The sequence below is a fragment of the Oncorhynchus nerka genome, unplaced genomic scaffold (assembly GCF_034236695.1).
Source record: "Oncorhynchus nerka isolate Pitt River unplaced genomic scaffold, Oner_Uvic_2.0 unplaced_scaffold_2062, whole genome shotgun sequence".
NCBI lineage: Eukaryota > Metazoa > Chordata > Actinopteri > Salmoniformes > Salmonidae > Oncorhynchus > Oncorhynchus nerka.
Window position 1 is genome coordinate 15,165 of NW_027039264.1, and position 18,394 is coordinate 33,558.

At 42.5% G+C, this 18,394-nt stretch overlaps 1 pseudogene; it reads left to right on the top strand.

The window, feature by feature from the left end:
- The first annotated feature begins 669 nt into the window (after nucleotides 1–669).
- On the top strand, nucleotides 670–12,825 carry LOC135567431 (NACHT, LRR and PYD domains-containing protein 3-like; annotated as a pseudogene).
- The last annotated feature ends 5,569 nt before the right edge of the window (nucleotides 12,826–18,394 follow it).

An 18,394-nucleotide genomic window follows, 5' to 3' on the forward strand; every position in this document is an offset into this window, starting at 1 on the left:
GGTCAGGGGATCCAACCAGGTAGACTAGCTGTTGTTATGGAGTCAGGGGATCCAACCAGGTAGACTAGCTGTTGTTATGGAGTCAGGGGATCCAACCAGGTAGACTAGCTGTTGTTATGGGGCCAGGGGATCCAACCAGGTAGACTAGCTGTTGTTATGGAGTCATGGGATCTAACCAGGTAGACTAGCTGTTGTTATGGAGTCAGGGGATCTAACCAGGTAGACTAGCTGTTGTTATGGAGTCAGGGGATCCAACCAGGTAGACTAGCTGTTGTTATGGAGTCAGGGGATCCAACGAGGTAGACTAGCTGTTGTTATGGAGTCAGGGGATCCAATCAGGTAGACTAGCTGTTGTTATGGAGTCAGCTAGTGAGGATCTTTGACCTTAGACAGTAAATGTATTCTTAATTGTTCTTCAACAATGTTCAGAAATATTGACTGTTCAGTTATCTCTTATTGTAGCTGAGTGAGCTGTGACTTACATCTAAAATGAGTCTCTCTGGGGAGAGAGAGGAGGGGACCACTGCCTCTAAAATGAGTCTCCCTGGGGAGAGAGAGGAGGAGTCCACTGCCTCTAAAATGAGTCTCTCTGGGGAGAGAGAGGAGGGGACCACTGCCTCTAAATCGAGCCTCTCTGGGGAGAGAGAAGAGGGGACCACTGTCTCCAAAATGACTCAAGACACCAGTTCCAAGAGGTAAGAGATTAAATGTAAAATATACAGCTCTCTTGAAGATATTCAACCAAGTGAAAAGTGTCCCAAATTACATGAAATGTAGGTCTACATCATTCAATTAAAAGTCCCAAAATGGTGTTACCAATTGCAGACTGTAGCTTTATAAAGCAACATCAGGACTTCTAGGAGTTCCACTATACAGTTGTTAAAATGAAGTAGATGAGGGTTTGATGTGATATTGATGAGGTGATCTGTCTCCCTGTTTTGTTCAGTGTCCAGAAGCCCAGAGCAGAGTCACCTACAACCAGCCTGCTATCAATGAAGAGTGATCAGCCACCTGCTTTCAGCCAGCAACCATTACCAGATGACAATAAGGAAGTGGAGAGTTTGGACAGTGAGGATGCATTAAAGATCACACACAACCTTCTGGACAGAAGAAGTAAGACTGTGTTTCATATAATATTACAAAGAATGGTACAAAGGCCATTATAAAACACACACATTAACTGATGAGTCCCAACTCTCATTATTTTCCTACAGGTCAAACTCTGCTGACAGTCCAACAAGACATTAAGGCTAAACTGAAACACAAGTATCAACACGTATCTGAAGGAATTGGACACCATGGAAACCAAAGTCTGTTCAAGGACATCTACACAGAGCTCTACGTCACAGAGGGTGGAAGTGGAGGGCTCAATGATGAACATGAGGTTAGACAGATAGAGATGGCATCCAAGAAACAAACCACACAAGAGACACCAATCAAATGTAACGACATCTTCGAGCCTTTACCTGTACAAGACAAACCAATCAGAACTGTGCTGACCAAAGGAATCGCTGGCATTGGAAAAACAGTCTCTGTGCAGAAGGTCGTCCTTGACTGGGCAGAGGGAAAAGCAAATCAGGACGTTCAATTCATGTTTCCTCTTCCTTTCCGTGACCTGAACCTGAAAAAGGACCAATACAGTCTGATGCAACTTCTTTCCCACTACTTCCCAGAGCTGAAAGAGATTGACAGCATTGAAGATGGTGAAACCAAAACTGTTTTCATTTTTGATGGTCTGGATGAGTGTCGACTTCCTCTAGACTTCAAAAACAATGAGAAGTGCTCTGATGTCTCGAAGCCAACCTCAGTGGATGTTCTGCTGACAAACCTCATCAAGGGGAATCTGCTTCCCTCTGCACTCCTCTGGATAACCACACGGCCTGCAGCAGCCAATCAGATCCCTCCTGAGTGTGTTGACCAGGTGACAGAGGTACGAGGGTTCAATGATCCACAGAAGGAGGAGTATTTCAGGAAGAAAATCACAGATCAGAATCTGGCCAATGAAATCATCAAACACATGAAGACATCAAGGAGCCTCCACATCATGTGCCACATGCCAGTCTTCTGTTGGATATCAGCCACTGTCCTTGAGATGATGCTGAAAGAGGCAGAGAAGGATGAAGTCCCCAAAACTCTGACCCAGATGTACTCACACTTCATACTCATCCAAATCATTGTGAAGAACAGGAAGTACAACAAAGCCACAGAGACGAACCCAAAGGAACTGTCACAGTCAGACAAAGAGATGATCCTGAAACTGGCAAAGCTGGCTTTCCAACAGCTGCAGAAGGGCAACCTGATCTTCTATGAGGAGGACCTGAGAGAGTGTGGTCTTGATGTCACAGAGGCATCAGAGTATTCAGCATTGTGTACAGAGATCTTTAAAGAAGAATCTGGGCTGTACCAAGACAAGGTCTACAGCTTTGTGCATCTGAGCATTCAGGAGTTTCTAGCAGCAGTGCATGCTTTAGAATCATGTCTGGGCAAGAAGGAAAATGTTTTCTCCCCCAAAGCAGTCACTAAGTGTCACGATTATTATGAAAACAGCCGATTCAAATTCTGGTCATACAAGTTGAAGCCTGACAAGTTGACGTCAATCGATGATAATGATTCCGATGATGATGATTCCGATGAAGACAAAAAGGATGACAATGATGAAGAGGAGTCAATCCAGTTGTCTGACTTACACAGGAGAGCAGTGGACCAGGCTTTGAAGAGTGAGAATGGACACCTGGACCTGTTCCTCCGCTTCCTTCTGGGTCTCTCACTGGCGTCCAATCAGAATCTGTTACGAGGCCTTCTGACACAGACAGGATATACCACACAGACCAATGAGGAAACAGTTGAGAAAACAGTCAGATACCTTACAGACAACATCAAAAGGGAATCCTCAACAGAAAGGACCATCAACTTGTTTCACTTTCTGAATGAACTTGATGCCAATTCTCTAGTGGAAGACATGCAGACCTCCCTGCATTCAGGAACTCTTTCAGAAACAAGACTAAAACCTGACCAATGTTCAGCCCTAGCCTACCTGTTACTGATGTCAGAGGAGGTGCTGGAGGAGTTTGACCTGAAGACATACAACACGTCAAAGGAAGGTTATCAGAGGTTGCTGCCTGTAGTGAGAACCTGCAAGAGAGCACTGTAAGTTCTGTTATTGAGTTGATGTTGACAGTATCATTATAATGAAGGATTTGTATATCTAACTGATTATCTCCTCTCTCTAGACTGGTTGACTGTAAACTCACATATAAATCCTGTGAGACTCTGACCTCAGCTCTGCAGACACCAACATCCCCCCTGAGAGAACTGGACCTCAGCAACAATGACCTGGGCGACAGAGGAGTGAAGCTGCTCTGTGTTGGACTAACCAGTCCACTCTGCAACATACAGACACTAGTGTGAGTTAAATAACTTGACAATGAGTTATTATGTGTGTTTGAACATTTATTAATCCTGTGCTCTTCTGCCCTCTAGTCTAGGTCAGTGTGGTCTGACAGAAGGTACCTGTTCTGATCTGTCCTCAGTCCTGAGTTCACCCAACTCACAACTGAAACAACTGGAGCTGAGAGACAATGACCTGCAGGACTCAGGAGTTACATTGCTGTCTGCTGGACTGGTGGATCCAGACTGTAAACTACACACACTGGGGTAAGTACAGCTGTTTCAGTCAGGTCGGAAATGAGCTTATTAAAACAAATTCTCAGAAAATCTGATGTTTCATCACCATGTTTGTGTCATGGACAAATGTATGGGTGTCCTACAAGATGATTGACACCAGTACATCAACCTAGACAGCTGTTGTGTGTCTCTCTGTAGGCTGTCTGGCTGTCTGGTCACAGAGGAGGGCTGTGCTGCTCTGTCTTCAGCTCTGAGGTCAAACCCCTCCCACCTGAAAGAGCTGGACCTTAGCTACAATCACCCAGGAGACTCTGCAGGGGGACTGCTTTCAGCTGCTCTGGTGGATCCCACATATAAACTGATGAAGCTGAAGTAAGTCAGAATAGATGTCCTGATAGTGTGAGCAGCGGTTGTGTCATATGTAGTGTAGTAGGTTTAGTAACATGAGGACATTATGGTAGAATTAAGGGGACGTTTACCCAGCAGGCTGAGCACTCCAACACAGGATACATCATCACCACATGAATACTCTTCTTCTGCATCTCTGATATCCTGTTGGAATTGTACTCTGTTCTGTATGCAGTAGGTAGGATAGTATACCTGTATGTCTCTAGTAATGAATTGTACTCCGTTCTGTATGCAGTAGGTAGGATAGAATACCTGTATGTCTCTAGTAATGAATTGTACTCTGTTCTGTATGCAGTAGGTAGGATAGTATACCTGTATGTCTCTAGTAATGAATTGTACTCTGTTCTGTATGCAGTAGGTAGGATAGAATACCTGTATGTCTCTAGTAATGAATTGTACTCAGTTCTGTATGCAGTAGGTAGGATAGTAATGAACTGGGATAGTGCACCAGAACACAACAATATGGTTTAAATGTTGACTGCTTTATTAGGTCTTTGTCAGTCAATAACCTGTTTCTCCTACAGTGTGGATCATGGTGGAGAGTGCAGGCTGAAATCAGGGCTGAGGAAATGTAAGTCTCTTCAATCCTAATTAACTGTATATTCAGCACTATAGTAACAGAGTAACTAATCAATTCTTGTTCTGTTCCGACAAAACAACATTTTATGTGAAGATGTGGTTTGATTAAACTCTCCTTTTATCTACAGATGCCTGTCATCTCACCCTGGACCCAAATACAGCAAACCCACACCTGAGACTGTCTGAGGGGAACAGGAAGGTGACACGGGTGTTGAAGGAGCAGCATTATGAAGACCATCCAGACAGATTTGATTGTCATTGCCAAGTTGTCTGCAGTGAAGTCATTTCTGGAGGTCGTTATTACTGGGAGGTGGAGAGAGATGGTGACATGGCTGACATTGGTGTGGTGTACAAAGGAATGAAGAGGAAGGGACGGGAGGATGACAGTTGGATTGGACTCAATAGGAAGTCCTGGTGTTTATACTGCTATGATAGTGCTTATGAATTTATCCATGCTGGAGTCAGCAGATCCATCTCTGGTCGTGATTCTAACAGAGTTGGAGTGTATGTGGACTGGCCAGCTGGTACTTTGTCCTTCTATAGTGTGTCCTCCTCTGGTACACTGACACACCTTCACACAGAACACACCACGTTCACTGAACCCCTCTATCCTGGATTTGGGGTTTACTCCTCCTCCTCAGTGACACTGTGTCAGATAGATGACCAACACATTCAGAGGTGAGTCAAATAGCAATGTTTCATCATTTGTTTCCTCTGGAATCATTTCTACAGTTAGATTAGTAGTAGTGGTGTGTTTTAATGTGTTCTGTTGGACCTACAGACAGTTAGATGTGGCACAAGCTCAGTGTTTTATGAGGGGGACGTATGTGTGTGGAGGTTGATACCTGGTGACTTCACATCTCTAGGGGGGAATGTAACTCATGATACCTGGTGACTTCACATCTCTCGGGGGGAATGTAACTCATGATACCTGGTGACTTCACATCTCTAGTGGGGTATGTAACTCATTATACCTGGTGATGTCATCTCTAGGGGGGTATGTAACTCATGATACCTGCTGACTTCATCTCTTAGGGGGGAATGTAACTCATGATACCTGGTGACTTCACATCTCTAGGGGGGAATGTAACTCATGATACCTGGTGACTTCATCTCTAGGGGGGAATGTAACTCATGATACCTGGTGACTTCACATCTCTAGGGGGGAATGTAACTCATGATACCTGGTGACTTCACATCTCTAGGGGGGAATGTAACTCATGATACCTGGTGACTTCATCTCTAGGGGGGAATGTAACTCAGGATACCTGGTGACTTCACATCTCTAGGGGGGGGTATGTAACTCATGATACCTGGTGACTTCACATCTCTAGGGGGGAATGTAACTCAGGATACCTGGTGACTTCATCTCTAGGGGGGTATGTAACTCATGATACCTGGTGACGTCATCTCTAGGGGGGTATTAACTCATGATACCTTGTGACTTCATCTCTAGGGGGGAATGTAACTCATGATACCTGGTGACTTCACATCTCTAGGGGGGAATGTAACTCATGATACCTGGTGACTTCACATCTCTAGGGGGGAATGTAACTCATGATACCTGGTGACTTCATCTCTAGGGGGGAATGTAACTCATGATACCTGGTGACTTCACATCTCTAGGGGGGAATGTAACTCATGATACCTGGTGACTTCATCTCTAGGGGGGAATGTAACTCATGATACCTGGTGACTTCATCTCTAGGGGGGAATGTAACTCATGATACCTGGTGACTTCATCTCTCTGGAGGGTGTAACTCATGATACCTGGTGACGTCATCTCTCTGGAGGGGGTGTAACTCATGATACCTGGTGACTTCATCTCTAGGGGGGGGAATGTAACTCATGATACCTGGTGACTTCATCTCTAGGGGGAATGTAACTCAGGATACCTGGTGACTTCACATCTATAAGCAATGTCCACCTGAGGGATCCTGAGTGTCGCAGACCAGGGTTCGATCCCGGGCTGTATCGCAACCGGCCGTGAGGGCGGCGCACAATTGGCCTAGCGTTGTCCAGGTTAGGGGAGGATCTGGGGTAGGGGAGGGTTTGGCTGTGGTAGGGGAGGGTCTGAGGTATGGGCGGGTCTGGCTGGGGTAGGGAAGGTTCTGGGGTAGGGGAGGGTCTGGCTGGGGTTGGGGAGGCTCTGGCTGGGGTAGGGGAGGTTCTGGGGTAGGGATGGTTCTGGCTGTTGTAGGCCGCCATTTTAAATAAGATATTTTTCTTATTGTTCTTATCTTATTGACTTGCCTAGTTAAATAATAAAATAATAATATAACTAAATATCATATATTTATTTGAATCAGTCTATCCTTCTGCTTTACCAACACCAGAGACCATGGTGGAGAGAGTTGGACCAAGCCTGGACCTGAGAACACCAGAGACCATCGTGGAGAGAGTTGGACCAAGCCTGGACCTGAGAACACCAGAGACCATCGTGGAGAGAGTTGGACCAAGCCTGGACCTGAGGACACCAGAGACCATGGTGGAGAGTGTTGTATCAAGCCTGGACCTGTGAACACCACAGACCATGGTGGAGAGTGTTGGATCAAGTCTGGACCTGAGAAATGTGAGTAAACTAATTTAATTGTTTTAAAATCCAAATACGATGAAAGCAATCATTACACTTGATTCCCAGGCAAGGAACACAATCATGATCTATTTGGTCAAAACAAACTTAAAGGTATTGTCAGCGATATGACGTAGATGCCCAAAGTAAATGGCATTGTGGGTTGATTTCCGCAACAACTAAGAGCGTTGTAACACGATGCTAAACTTCTTGGCTGACACTCTGTTAGAGAGTGAAGAGAACATCCTAGGATCTACCAGAAATCAGACCCCAACACCTACAAAACATGGACCAGAACGATGTTGTTTCCTGCTTCCACAAACATTCATTAATATAACACTAATGTCAGATTATGGTATGCTAATGAGTGTACATTCTGAGACTGTTGCTTAGTTTTATTCATTTTATTACAAGTCTATTTAATAATTATTAATTCATTACTACATGAGATTGTCCATTTTAAATAACTACTTTTGACTTCAGGGATTCCTCAGAGCTGTAAGACTTGTGACCATGTTGAGGTAAGTCATAATGTCAATTCTTATTTTTACATACCTGCAGGAATCAGGCACAGTCTCAAAGCCAGGTGTGTACTGACCAACCATTCATCCTGGGATATAGACAGTCCTGTTTTCTGCTTTAGTAATATAAACACAGTCTCAAAGCCAGGTGTGTACTGACCAACCATTCATACTGGGATATAGACAGTCCTGTGTTCTGCTTTAGTAATATAAACACAGTCTCAAAGCCAGGTGTGTAGTGACCAACCATTCATCCTGGGATATAGACAGTCCTGTGTTCTGCTTGTAGGCATGCAGGACTTTAGCTGTTGTCATATTTTGTCTTTAGACAGTTTAATTGACATCACCAGCATTCCATGTAACATTGAATAATATATTTGATGAGTTACTTTGGTAATGGGCCAGTTTCCCGGAAACAGATTAAGTCTAGTCCTGGACCTTAAAGAACTCTCTATTGAAACTTCCATTGAGCATGCTTTTTAGTCCAGCACTAGACTCAATCTGTGTCCAGGAAACAGGCCCCATATGTATTACTGACATGCTTGTCCTTGTTCAGGACTCCACACACTGGCTTCAGATTGAACCCTTGACTTCCACTGCCCAGGGAGTGACAATGTTCAGGTAAAATAACTACTTTTAACATTTCATTCCACTTGCTAGTGTCTTTCCCCATTACCTTTGGGAATAGTCTTCTCATCCAACCTCTCCATTTGACCATTGACCCTCTCGACCATATCTTGTTGTTGGCCTCAGACACAAGACACCCAAAGGGAGTTATGAGTGCACAGTGTCTGGGCTCCGCTGGCTGTGTGAGAGAGATGTCATTCTGAAGTATCACTTCAGGAACTGGGAACCCTACAGTCAACTTCTGAAAGACATGCAGTACACACAAGGTGGTCCATTGCTGGACATCACTATGGAGTTAGGTGAACTGGAGGAAGTTCATCTGCCACACTTTGTCTGTTTAGGTAAAACCATATAGAAATAGTATTCAGAAAGACATTTCCATGTAACTGAGTTTCACTTCCTGAATTAATGAATTCATTATTCTGGGAGTTTGAGTTTACTGTGATCTGGTACTGCATATTCTTTGTGTTTTTTTTAAATAATGAATAATTCAATATTTGTCTTTCTGTCTCCTTTGTATTGTGTTGTTCAGGGACCAACCCTTCCCTGAGGAATGAGATGAAGATTCTTCATGTAGAGGAACATGGAGTGTCTTTAGAGGAATTGCATGAGGTCACCAGATTCCATGCTAAGATTCTCCATCCCAAGTTCTCAGCTATCTCTGTTATACTGAGATTACTGTCTTGGAACATAGATGTCCACTGTGATGTGGTCCTCTACATGGCAGTAAAAAGGTCAACAGTCATTTCAAGGCTGTACCTGCTCCTCAGAAACTCCAGTCAGAAAGAGGTGAGACACTATCACTGAAGTGACAACAGGATGTTGAAACCTACTGAAGGAAAGCTGATAGTTTGTTGAAAATCTCTAGATTACAAAGACAACATGCAGCTCTGTGAGAAATCTATTTCTGTCTCGTTCATTTGAAGAGCCAGTAGACTGCATTCTTCCCTCTGGTCGAAGGAGAACCCAATGCCCGGGGCAGTGAAGGGGACATTGCCCTGAGTAGGTGCTGTCTTTCAGATGGCATGTTAAATGGGTGTCCTCTCCATGGTCACTGAAGATCCCATGGCACTTATCGTAAGAGTGGGGATGTTAACCCGGTGTCCTGGCTAAATTCCCATTCTGGCCCTCATACCATGGCTACCTAATCATCCCCAGCCTCCAATTGGCTCAATTTCCCCCTCTCCTCTAACTCTTCTCCAGGTCGTTGCTGTAAAAGATAATCTCTTCTCAGTCAACTTACCTGGTACATCTTTAAAATAATATCCTGGTAAAATAGGGATAGTAAAACAAAAGCATACTGTTACGAATCCCTTTTGGCCCGACAGTCTAGAGGGGGTGGTAATGAGACCCGTAACATAACTCATGCAAATTCTAATAGTGACAAAGTAAAAGTGAGAACGAAATAACTATGACAACTGAAATCTACAGTCAGACTCAAGGTTTATTTGTAAACACACGGTAATGGGGGGGAGCAGGAAAAGGGGCTGAGCTTGGACCCAAGGAAAGACACAATAAGTATTCAAAAACACCCCTAAGCTAGACTAGCCTACTTTAACAGCTAACTAACTAACCAAAAATACAGTGGGTGGTCCGCCCAGTTCCAACTAGTGTATCTAACAAAGTCTACCTACGGGTATTGTATGCCCATGGGTGACTTGTCTTGGTTTCCCCTTTTCCCACCAGCAAACAAACAAACACCATAACCAAAACAATACTCACAGGTGATGACAAAGTGCTATGGAGGTGCTCAAACAAACGAGAGGTTAATACACAAAGAGAGAGTGACACACAGAGACCTACAGACATGGCATTTACAGAGAGATTGAGCTCTAGAGCAAACAACTGACAGGGTTTTTAAACCAAGGAAAGGAACTGTGATAGGGTAGGAAACAGGAGGAGGTGTGTCTTCTGATTGATGATTGGATTGTTGACTGATTGGGGAGTGATGATTTTCACCTGTGAGGGGAGAAGGAGAGAAAACAACACAGGATACATATACACACAGACACAGGATACCTGTATCTGTAACACATACACATTTTTTGTTGTTGACAAAAATGGATTGCTCAGTGAGCTGCATGTTGTGTGAATTACGAGACTACATTGTTCTGACTGACTACTACATTGCTCATTTTGTAGGCTGTTCAGAAACGGGAGAAAAATCAGGTGTCCAAAGGATTTTCAGAATTCGTCCTGTCAAGTCCAAACGGGTCCTTAAAGCTGAACAGTTGGTTTGCGTTCAAGAATCCCCTCTCCACTTCCATCAATCCAGAGGTGTAGTTTTATCAGGCTGAGGACATGAATCTGTCATATTGTATATGAATAACTGGAATATCATTCTATTTCTCTCTCTCTTTCTCTGTCTGTTGTCTCAATCGTTGCACCATATGGCCTCCTACAGAAGATTCAGCTGTTACCTGCAGACACCACACCAAGCTGTTGTCAGATGATAATGGGAAACACAGGGGTTGACATTGAGATGGAGTTAATCGGGGATGATGAGAGGACAGTATGGAAATCAGTGTTATCAAAAGGTAAGAAATACTATACATGAACAGTATGTCAATCATCAATGTCCTTTTCTAACAGATGCTATTAAAATCTTTTATGATATTTTCTATTGTTTGTTTTTCAGATGTGTACAGCAACGACTCTCATCCAACATGTAGGTTTGTTTTTGTGGACGAGTTTTATAAAAGGGGTTATAGAGCTAACGTCTCTTCAAGTTGGGATGAAGGACACTGATGAAGGTCTTCATGAGTCATGTTCAGTGGGGTGATGAAGGTGTAATGATATAAATACTTACAAAGGCACTGTATATGAGGCCTTGTCTTTGTAGAAAGTTGAATCTGTGCTTGAAATGCGATACTTGACTGAGGGACCTTCCAGATGTTGTATGTATGGGGGACAGGTCCAATTTGACATTACAGAGTATTTTCAGTCGACTGTTGACAAAACATTACAATTGAATCCATCTTAATCCCACTATGTAACACAATAGAGAAATACAATCGTGTCAGCCAGAGTAGGCGTCAATTCCAAATGAGTCAATTCAGGAAGTAAACTGAAATTCCAATTCAATAACTGGAAAAGGGCATCTACTTTTTACTCTCAGTGACTTCTCAATAAACCGAATAGGAATTTCATTTTTATTTTTTGACTGACTTCAATTGGAATTGCCTACAACCCTGGAGTCGGCTCTATTCAAGAAATGCCTATCAGAGGAATGGTAACTGGAGAGACTGCAAGATGTAGAAACAGCTGCTGTTAACCCTAAAACCATATTAATTGAATTGACCCCCCCCTCCTCAGCATTAATACTCCTTGGGATTCCTGCTGAGGAGTTTCTGAAGAAACACAGGGCTGAACTCATTCAGGGAGTCAAAAACCCAATGCCAATAGCAGATGATCTGTCATCAAAGTACATGATTGGTGATGAAGAGTACTCCAGAATAAAAGCTGAAACAACTGAACAGGAGCGAATGAGAGAACTACTGAACGCAGTCCTCCCTAAAGGACAAGAAGTGACGGGAGCTTGTCTCAAAGCTCTCAGTGAACATGAACACCATCTTGTTAAGTACTTGAGTGAATCTAGGTAAGACCATTTTCTTTTCTCCCTCCCTTGAATAAGTGGAATCATTAAATATAGGTCAAATAAAAACATAGCTACCCAGATCAAAGAGAGTCTTTTTCAGAATGGAACCATGTTTTTGTGTTGCTGCCTGTAATAAATGTGTCTTATCATAGGGCCATTATCTCATCATTATCTCAGGTGTATCATAGGACCATCATCACATCATTATCTCAGGTGTATCATAGGACCATCATCACATCATTACCTCAGGTGTATCATAGGACCATCATCACATTATCTCAGGTGTATCATAGGACCATCATCACATCATTATCTCAGGTGTATCATAGGACCATCATCACATCATTACCTCAGGTGTATCATAGGACCATCATGACATTATCTCAGGTGTATCATAGGACCATGATCACATCATTATCTCAGGTGTATCACAGGACCATCATCACATCATTATCTCAGGTGTATCATACGTCCATCATCACATCATTATCTCAGGTATCTCACACCTCCTTCTTCTCCATACTTTCTGTTCTCTCTCTTCCCTTCTCCTCCATCCTCTGTCTTGTAGCACCTAATCTGAAGATAATGAGGCCTGTCTCCTAGTCTTTGGACAAAGACACTTCTTCACCTAATCTGAAGATGCTGAGGCCTGTCTCCTAGTCTTTGGACAAAGACACTTCTTCACCTAATCTGAAGATGCTGAGGCCTGTCTCCTAGTCTGTGGACAAAGACACTTCTTCACCTAATCTGAAGATGCTGAGGCCTGTCTTTTAGTTTGTGGACAAAGACACTTACATGATTGTAAGTGAAGACCCCCCCCCCTGAAATTGATCAAAATTAATGGGAACATATTGGCACTGTACGAAACATATGCACGGTGTCCAATACCACTCAAATATACGCCATTGCATTCAAAGCTTATGGCAAATGTCATAGGGCAAATGCCAAGTGTCATACAGCAAAATCCAAAAGATGGCGAGCTCGCTCCACCGTAGATTTTCATATTGCAAATGCACATCAAGTCAAGACCCAAGAGTCAAATTTTGATGTATCACCCCCTAAAAAAAAGAGATTTCTGGACCGTTTTGTCAATTATACATGTATAAGAACTGTATGAACATACTTTTGTCATATTTTATTGTCATAATAAAAAAAAAAAAAATAAAAAATGTTTTACTTGTCCATAAGGCATATGTTTTGTCCATTTGCAATATGATTTCATAGGAAGTCAAAAATCGAAGTCAAAAGTCAGTGAACCATTGCCAAATGCCATAAGAAATGTCCAAATGCAATATGAAATCATTGAAACTGCCAAATCAGGATGTTATGTCCATTTGCCATGTACGATCATAAGAAGTCTGTTTCAAACGCAAAGTCAGTGAATCATGTCCAAATGGCATTTATACTTTTAACGATTTTTTGAAAAACGTCCAACATGACCAGGGGCACCCCCTATTGATGGTCACGGGTGGGGGTGCTCCCTACCCTACTATAGACCCTTGCTCCCCTAAAGGCATTTACAACCCATTTTAAAATATGCTCCTGGTAACCCGTTCCATACACCAGGTGCACGCCTGTCCATATGCTTCAATGAGTGTATACCATCACGAATTTGACATGCTCAAAACTCCTGCAGAAATTCAAAATTGACTGGCCAGATGAACTCTGGATGGCCGGGCAGTGATCGTGGTTCCTCTCCATCGCTCTTTGGTGTTGATTTCAGAATGTCAATTTGGTGATGGTCTATCACTGTTTAAACATATTGCAAATGGACAAAAGTCAGCCAGAAAGTCTCCGTCCATCAGTCAATTAGATATCATTCTGAAACCAAACTGATACAAACTGACACCACACCCACTTTTTCCAACTCGTTTAGAAGCCAACTATCACATATTTTAGATCAGGGCCATAATACACAGCTCCTTCTGTTTAAAGAATAATAAAAACATAAAACGTTCTAGCTGCGTGTCCAGTTCCGACAGTATGTAGGCCTAGCTGAATCCCAAGTTTCAGCTCGATAGGTTATTTGGAGCCCGAGCAGTGATCTTAATTGGTGCTGAAAATCCATATTTTCCGGCTGTTGCTATGGGGTCCTTGAATGAGCTATCGGACAGAAACGTTGGGGTCCGTCTCTATGGGGTGAGGTGGTTTCAATGCACCAAGTCTTGCGACGCTGGGACTTTTCTAAATGTCATCATTTTCGTAATGGTCAAAATGAATTGAAGTTATTCCAAATGTACGAGGCTGTTTCTCAGTCTGAGAACCTTCCAGAGCCTCATAACTCACTGTGCACTATCATCTTGAGCTCCTGAACAGGTTTCTAAAGTTCCAGAGCTCTAGGTCTGACGGTTCTTTGATAGTTCGAATGAAGGTGACGATTGCAGGCTCTGTATATCTCTAAGCCCCACACTGTGTCACTATGTCCTAGCTGTGTGTGAGCTTTTCTTGGAAATCTGATGGGAGAAATGACTGATTTACAGTTCATGAGGGTTACCTAGTCACACATTGGAAGTTTTGAAATGATCTGACCTTTTAGCCCTTCGAAACAGCCCCTATGACCACAATTTAAGGCACTTCTGGTTGACACAGGAAGCTAAAAGTAAACATATATCCTCAATTGGGTAGGCTTTTACAGAATCCTGAGTTTAAAGTTTTTACGTCAAGTTTTGACTGATCTACACAGGGTTGAATGCAGTGATTTTCACAAATGCAGGTTATGTACATCAAAACACCTTTTGGGTGAATTTAACCACTTCTGGTTGCTCCAGGAAGCATATAATCGACACAGGTAGACCTCATGGTGGCCTGATGGATTGTTATCGAAGACAGGTTCATAAGACATTCATAAACCACATAGGTTTCAGGTTGAATTTAGGGGTGCAGGCAATGTATTCCTATGGGGAAAGAAGTCAATGCAAACTGTTTGATGTAAACACCTTCTTTTCACTGTTAAGGGTTAATGCCAAATGGTCAAGGTTAGGCTTGCACAGATCGAGAGGACCTCGGGAACGTTCCTGAGGTCGAATTGTGCTTCTAACCCTAACGGTTCTCCCGCTGTCACCCAAAAGCACCTGACATTTAGGGGCAGGCTTCATTTTGGGCCTTCTTTTTCACGGTCGCTGCGCTCAGACCGAGCAAGCTATGGTCAAGTGGTGCATCTTGTTGAACTCGGCACAGCCTAGAGATTATGGTAATGCCATGTGTCTTCAAGCCCCGCACTGTATCACTCTATCCTTGCTGTGTGTGTGTGTGTGTGTGTGTGTGTGTGTGTGTGTGTGTGTGTGTGTGTGTGTGTGAGAGCTTTTCTTTGACATCTGTTGGGAGAAATGACTGATTTACTGTTCATGAGGGTTGCCACAATTATGACGTTTTGGAAAGATGTGATCTTTTTAACACTTTGAAACAGCCCCTATGACCCCAATTTAAGGCACTTCCGGTTGACACAGGACGCTGAAAGTGAACACATATCCTCCTTGGGGTAGGCTTTAAGTCTTTTTGTTAAAAACGGGCTTATTTACAGAGTGTTGAATGATTTGAGTGTTATTTCAGAAAATCACAGAAAATCACGTAGAGTTCCGAAACCCACTTTAGCCTGTTGCGACTCTAGGGGCAGTATTTTCATTTTTGGATAAGAAACGTTCCCGTTTTAACCTCTTCCTCCTACCCTCTACTTTTTTGAACATTCTGTTAAAAATCGCACAACATTTCAGCGCCCTGCTACTCATGCCAGGAATATAGTATATGCATTTGCTTAGTCTGTGTGGATAGAAAACACTCAGACGTTTATAAAACTGGTTAAATCACTGCTGTGGCTTTACCAGAACGGCATTTACATCGAAAAGCACAGGAAAAACTGATCACTGAAAATGGGAAAATATATCCATGCGCTACTTGAACCCATTGATAAAGGTGAACCACAATTAATTGACTGAGGTTGCAGTACCTACAGCTTCCACAGGGTGTCTAGAGTCTTGTCATTTCCCTTCGAGTTTTTTCTTGGTCAAACACATGCAAGGCACCGTATTCCTTCAGGTCTAGGACCGGATATTTTTGTTGAGTTTCTAGCCGGACATTTTTCCAGACGGACAGCTAATGATCTTTACATCGCCTCCTGATGAATTTTATCGCTTATTAACGTTTACTAATACCTAAAGTTGCATTACAAACATATTTCAAGTGTTTTGTGAAAGTTTATCGTCGACTTTTGAATTTTAAAAAATGACGTTACGTTTTGAAACGATGTTTTTTTCGTTTATCACACAGTCTACATATAACGATATCTAGGCTTTATATGGACCGATTTAATCGAAATAAAGACCCAAATAGTGTTTATGGGACATCTAGGAGTGCCAACAAAGAAGATGGTGAAAGGTAATGAATGTTTTCTATTTTATTGTGCGGTTTGTGGTAACGCCGAAATGCTAATTATTTTGTTTACGTCCCTGCGGGTCTTTGGGGTGTTACATGCTATCAGATAATAGCTTCTCATGCTTTCGCCGAAAAGCATTTTTAAAAATCTGACTTGTTGCCTGGATTCACAACGAGTGTAGCTTTAATTCGATACCCTGCATGTGTATTTTAATGAACGTTTGAGTTTTAACTAATACTATTAGCATTTAGCGTAGCGCATTTGCATTTCCAGAGTTTCTAGTTGGGACGCAAGCGTCCTGAGTAGAAGCAAGAGGTTAAACAAGATATTTTGTCACGAAAAGATGCTCGACTATGCATATAATTGACAGCTTTGGATAGAAAACACTCTGACATTTCCAAAACTGCAAAGATATTGTCTGTGAGTGCAACAGAACTGATGTTACAGGCGAAACCCAGATAAAAATCCAATCAGGAAGTGCCGCATTTTTGAAACCGCCTCATTCCAATGACTCCTTATATCGCTGTGAATGAGCTACGAATGAGCTTACGTTTTCTACGTATTCCCAAGGTGTCTACAGTATTGTGACGTCTTTTGACGCATTTATGTTGAAGAATAGCCGTAAGGGACCACATTTAGCAAGTGGTCACATGATGTCTCCTGCAGAAAATCTTGCGTAAAGTACACAAGTAGCCATTTTTCCAATCGCTTCTAACCGACGGATATATTATTGAATAGATATGTGAAAAACACCTTGAGGATTGATTGTAAACAACGTTTGCCGTTTCTGTCGATATTATGGAGATAATTTGGAAAAAGTTTGGCGTTGTAGTGACTGCATTTTCCGGTTGATTTCTCAGCCAAACGTGAAGAACAAACGGAGCTATTTCGCCTACAAAAATAAATTTTTGGAAAAAATAAACATTTGCTATCTAACTGGGAGTCTCCTGAGTAAAAACATCCGAAGTTCTTCAAAGGTCAATGATTTAATTTGATTGCTTTTCTTATTTTCGTGAAAATGTTACCTGCTAGTAGCAGAGCCTAGCCATAGCATTATGCCATGATAAACTTACACAAATGCTTGTCTAGCGTTGGCTGTAAAGCATATTTTGAAAATCTGAGATGACAGTGTGATTAACAAAAGGTTAAGCTGTGTCTCAATATATTTCATTTGTGATTTTCATGAATGGGAAGATTTTCTAGGAAGATTTATGTCCGCTGCGTTATGCTAATTAGTTTGAGGCTATGGTTACGCTCCCGCATGCGGGTTTGAGACTCATGAGAAGTTAACGGATTCGTGTGAACATGCCGCAACCGGATCTGATTGGTGATGTTTTGTACATTTGCAATATGATTACATTTGCCATCTGGTAGTATTTACCGAGACAGCAGAAAAATAACCCAAATTTGAAAATTGTATAAAACGTAAACCGAATGTCCGAGAGACTTCGTTCGATGACTTCTCGGGAAGATCTAGCCCCGGTGCACGGCCCGCCACCGTCTGCAAATTTGAGAAACATTCGCGGACGTCTAGTAAGGGACCGTACATTTGCAATATGGAGTTTCTCATCAATCATACAGAAAATGCCAGAAAATGCCCTTCATGTACGGAAGGGAAAATATGTTTGCTGTTCTTATAACAAATGCTGTGTTTTATTCATGTGCTGTTTTATAAACCAATGTGTGTGTTTGTCAAGTGGCTGACTGTACAAATCCTCACTATCAGTAGCTGTAATTTGGCAGTAAGCCCAGATGATGTTTTGAGAACTAGATATCTCAGTTTCAAGGTCTCACCTTAGAGAGAAGAAGACTGGTGAGGTGTTGGTGTGTCAAATGTTATGAACCAGTATTGGTCGGTCACATGAATGGAACAAAACGGTAATGATTCATTAATTATGCTAAATCATGCAAATATAACTTGTATGTGTATCACCATATATAAAACAACTGTTGGTTCTGACCAAGGAGAGCTCCTGATTGACATGTGCCCTATGGTTTATTGAGTTGGGTCTGACCAGGGTGAGCTCCTGATTGACATGTGTACTATGGTACATTGAGTTGGGTCTGCCCAGGGAGAGCTCTGATTGACATGTGTA